The sequence below is a fragment of the Schistocerca serialis genome, chromosome 9 (genome assembly GCF_023864345.2).
Source record: "Schistocerca serialis cubense isolate TAMUIC-IGC-003099 chromosome 9, iqSchSeri2.2, whole genome shotgun sequence".
NCBI lineage: Eukaryota > Metazoa > Arthropoda > Insecta > Orthoptera > Acrididae > Schistocerca > Schistocerca serialis.
Genome location: NC_064646.1, coordinates 100,544,620 through 100,549,879, shown reverse-complemented (window position 1 = coordinate 100,549,879; position 5,260 = coordinate 100,544,620). Strand labels below are relative to the sequence as shown.

At 44.9% G+C, this 5,260-nt stretch overlaps 1 pseudogene; it reads left to right on the top strand.

Annotated features, from left to right (window-relative positions):
• Positions 1-2,091: 2,091 nt before the first annotated feature.
• LOC126420305 (5S ribosomal RNA) lies at positions 2,092-2,209 on the top strand (annotated as a pseudogene).
• The last annotated feature ends 3,051 nt before the right edge of the window (positions 2,210-5,260 follow it).

Genomic DNA, 5,260 nt, shown 5'->3' with positions numbered 1-5,260 from the left:
CCCGGCTCGATGTTGGAAATAACGTAAACGTTGACTCGGCGGACCATATGACGTGTTCCCACTGATCAGCTGTCTAGGATTTATAATAATTTCGGTGTAGCAGCTCGTCCATGAATATTCGCTTTACGGAGTTCTTGGTGCACAGTGTCGATAGATACGGTGTCTCGAAGATAGCTATTGAGCTCTACAATCACTTTACGCGCCGTAGTTTTGCGTATTTTTACACAATACATGTTAGCGTACGACGATCTCTGTCATTTGGTTTTGATTTGCGCTCACTATTACGTTTACATGTTTTGTGTAGGCTGTCATGACTGTTGAGGCAATTGCTCTTCATACATTCAATAAGTTGGCTGTCTTAGTTAATGATGCTCCAGCTAATCGGGCCCCCACAATCTGCCCTCTTTGGAACTCTGTTAGGTCTTTCATTGCACGTCGACATCGGCCTCTAAATGCAAATACGAAGTGTGCACTACTCGTAAACAACCCGCACTGAAGCCTAGTCCGTACTGAACGCTCACAATCCATCACGACACGTGCTTACCTGCGTTTTTGACCGTCAGGTACAAACATCCCATTACTACCACTGTTCACATTATTTGCCTATCCTCTGTAATACTTTTGCGCTAAATAAAATAAAAGTTTCTTAATGAATGTTCCCCTACATAACAGAAAAAGTTTCCCGGAAGGAACTTTTTCAGCTAATTTTGTTTGCTTTTGGTCAGCCAATTGAAGTCGCTGGGTGAATCGTGAATAAAACGCGAATTTTTATGCCGCTCCTAATTACGAGGGCTATTCGGAAAATAAGGAACGATAGCCCGCAATATGGAAACCACAGTGAAAATCCGATGAGGCTTTGCACAGATATGTTGAGCAGTGTCTCCGGTATGAGCGTCGATAGCGTCACATCGCTCTTCTCAGTTGTGAGCGCAGAATGAGTGCGTAAAGATGCCTAGAATATAGTGTCTCACGCCAAGTGTGGGTGCCTGCCGAGAGATTTCTCCTGATTTGATGGAACTCCACAGAACTTAACTGTTATGCGTGTCCTTCTCCATGACAGTTCTCGGTCGCATGCTACAGGGGCAAAAGGACGCTCCTGCACCGTTTTCGATGGGAAGCGTTTGATCATCCACCATACAACCAGGACATGGCTCCCTCCGATTTTCATCTCTGCTCAGATGAACCGCTGGCTACGAAGAAAACATTATAGCATAGACAATTTGTTGCAGTTCAACATAGAAAATTTTGACAGCAGTTTCCATTTCGGGACCGATCCTTTCTTACATTCCGAATAACCCTCGTACGTATTCTTTTTTTTTGGTCACACGCACGTGAAAAGTGTAAATCTTCACCAGTTACATTTCCTGCACCGGTATAGTTCATTTTATCGTTACGTATCTTTGGAAGGGAAAGCTGAAAGTTGGAAGGAATATGAGGGCCTATAAACTCGAAGGCAATGTTGTAGAAAGGGACGAGAAAGTAGATTAAGATGAGATGGGAGATATGATAGTGTTAGAAGAATCCGACAGAGCGCTGAAAGACCCAAGCCATAACAATGCCACTGGAGCTGACGACATTCCGTCAGAACTGCTGATATCCTTGGGAGAGCCAGCCATTACTCAACTATTCCACCTTGTGTGCAACGTGTATGAGACAGGGAAAATACTGTCAAACTTCAATAAGAATGTAATAATTTCAAGGAGATACTGACACATGTAAACATTACCGATCTATCAGCTTAACAAGTCATGTTTGCAAAATACTGACAGAAATTATTTACAGAAGAATGGAAAAACTGGAAGAAGTCAATCTTGGGGAAGATCGGTTTGGGTTTGTGAGAAATGTCGGAACACACGAGGGAATACTGACCCTATGACTTGTGTTGGAAGATAGGTTTAAGGAAAGGCAAATGCACATCTATAGCATTTGTAGACTTGGGGAAAGGTATTAAAAGTGCCGAGTGAAATACTCTCCTTAAATTACTGAAGGGACAACACTCATTTAAATTTCTGAGGGAAACTGGGTAAAATAAAGGGAGTGAAAGGTTTTTTACAATTTGTACCGAAATTAGACAACAGTTGTAAGAGTCAGGGCAACGGCCTTGCCGTAGTGGGAACACCGGTTCCCGTCAGATCACCGAAGTTAAGCGCTGTCGGGCGTGGCTGGCACTTGGATGGGTGACCATCCAGACCGCCATGTGCTGTTGCCATTTTTCGGGGTGCACTCAGCCTTGTGTCGCCAATTGAGGAGCTACTCGACCGAATAGTAGCGGCTACGGTCAAAGAAAACTGTCATAACGACCGGGAGAGCGGTGTGCTGACCACACGCCCCTCCTATCCGCATCCTCAGCTGAGTATGGCACGGCGGTCGGATGGTCCCGATGGTCCACTTGTGGCCTGAAGACGGAGTGCTGCTGCTGTAAGAGTCAGGGCGTATGAAAGGGAAACAATAGCTGAGAAGGACGTGAAACACACCTGTAGCCTGTGCCCAATGTTATCAGTCTGTACATTGAGCAACCTGTGACGGAAAGCAAGGAGAAATCTGGGGTCTGAATTAAAGTTCAGCGTGAAGAAATAAAAACTGTGAGGTTCGCCGATGACATTGTAACTCGGGCAGTGACAGCAAAGTGCAGTTGAACGGAATGGAAAGTGTCTTGAAAGGAGGATACAAGATGAACACTAAAGCAAGCGAATTACATCAGGCGATTCTAAAAGAGTTAGATTAGGAAATGAAACTCTGAAAGTACACTAATGGCCATTAAAATTGATACACCACGAAGATGACGTGCTACAGACGCGAAATTTAACCTACAGGAAGAAGATGTTGTGATATGCAAATGATCAGCTTTTCAGAGCATTCACACAAGGTTGGGGCCGGTGGCGACACCTACAATGTGCTGACATGAGGAAAGTTTCCAACCGATTTCTCATACACAAACGGCAGTTGACCGACGTTGCCTGGTGAAACGTTGTTCTGATGCCTCGTGTAAGGAAGAGAAATGCGTACCATCACGTTTCCGACTTTGATAAAGGTCGGATTGTAGCCTATCGCGATTGCGGTTTATCGTATTGCGACATTGCTGCTTGCGTTGGTCGAGATCCAATGACTGTTAGCAGAATATGGAATCGGTAGGTTCAGGAGGGTAATACGGAACGCCGTGCTGGATCCCAACGGCCTCGTATCACTAGCAGTCGAGATGACAGGCATCTTTTCCACATGGCTGTAACGGATCGTGCAGCCACGTCTCGATCCCTGAGTCAACAGATGGGGACGTTTGCAAGACAACAACCATCTGCACGAACAGTTCGACGACGATTGCAGCAGCATGGACTATCAGCTCGGAGACCATGGCTGCGGTTACCCTTGACGTTGCTTGCGATGGTTTACTCAACGACAAACCTGGGTGCACGAATGGCAAAACGTCATTATTTCGGATGAATCCAGGTTCTGTTTACAGCATTATGATGGTCACATCCGTGTTTGGCGACATCGCAGTGAACACACATTCGAAGCGTGTATTCGTCATCGCCATACTGGCTTATGACCCACCCGACGTGATGGTATGGGGTGCCATTGGTTACACGTCTCGGTCACCTCTTGTTCGCATTGATGGCACTTTGAACAGCGGACGTTACATTTCAGATGTGTTACGACCCGTGGCTCTACCCTTCATTCGATCCCTGCGAAACCCTACATTTCAGCAGGATAATGCACGAGCGCGTGTTGCAGGTCCTGTACGGGCGTTTCTGGATACAGAAAATGTTCGACTGCTGCCCTCTCCAGCACATTCTCCAGATCTCTCACGAATTGAAAACGTCAATGGTGGCCGAGAAACTAGCTCGTCACAATACGCTAGTCACAACTCTTGATGAACTGTGGTATCGTGTTGAAGTTACATGGGCAGCTGTACCTGTACACGCCATCCAAGCTCTGTTTGACTCAATGCCCAAGCGTATCACGGCCGTTATTACGGCCAGAGGTGGTTGTTCGGGGTACTGATTTCTCAGGATCTATGCACCCAAATTGCAAGAAAATGTAATCACATGTCAGTTGTAGTATAATATGTTTTCCAGTGAATACACGTTTATCATCTGCATTTCGTGTTGGTGTAGCAATTTTAATGGCCAGTAGTGTAGTAGTTCAGGTTTGCTAAAAGTAACTGATGAAGGCGTAATGAGAGAGGATATAACATGTAGAGTTGCAGTGCCAAGAAAAGCGTTTCTGAAGAACGGAAATTTGTTATCATATTAAGTTATGGGTTAGGAAGTCTTCTCTGGAGGCATTTGTGTGGAGCTTAGCGTAGTACGGAAGTGAAACGTGGTTGATGAGCAGATCAGACAAGAGGAAAACAGAAGCTTTCGAAATGTGAGTGCTGAAGATTAGATGGATAGATCACGTAACTAATGGGGAGGTACTGAACACAACTGGGGAGGAAAGGCATTTGTGGCACAAGCTGACTAGAAGAAGGGATCGGTTGGTAGGACACATTTGAGACATCAAGGGATCACCAATTTAGTACTGGAGGGAAGTGAGTGGGGGTAAAAATCGTAGAGGGAGACCAAGAGATGAAAATACTAAGCAGATTCAGAAGGATGTAAGTAGCAGTAGGTACTCGGAGATGAAGAGGCTTGCACGGGAAGGAGCAGCGTGGAGAGCTGCATAAAACAGTCCTCGGACTGAAGACCTGAACAACAGTATTTTTACATATTCCACTATATTAACATGTTTTAACTTTATGGCAAATATAATTAAATGTTATTGCCTTTTTGCCCCGGGACCGATGACCAAGTTGTTTGGTCCCTTCCCCCGCCCCCCCCCCCTTTTAAACCAACCAACCAACTTTTTACCCTTTGTCATAGTACTGGGTGATCAAAAAGTCAGCATAAATTTGAAAACTGAATAAATCACGGAATAGTGTAGATAGAGAGGTACAAATCGACACACATGCTTGGAATGACATGGGGTTTTATTTGAACCAAAAAAATACAAAATTTAAAAAATGTCCGACAGATGGATCTGATCAGAATAGCAATAATTAGCATAAGAAAGTAAGACAAAGCAAAGATGATGTTCTTTACAGGAAATGCTCAATATGTCCACCATCATTCCTCAACAATAGCTGTAGTCGAGGAATAATGTTGTGAACAGCACTGTAAAGCATGCCTGAAGTTATGGTGAGGCATTGGCGTCGGATGTTGTCTTTCAGCATCCCTAGAGATGTCGGTCGATCACGATACACTTGCGACTTCAGGTAACCCCA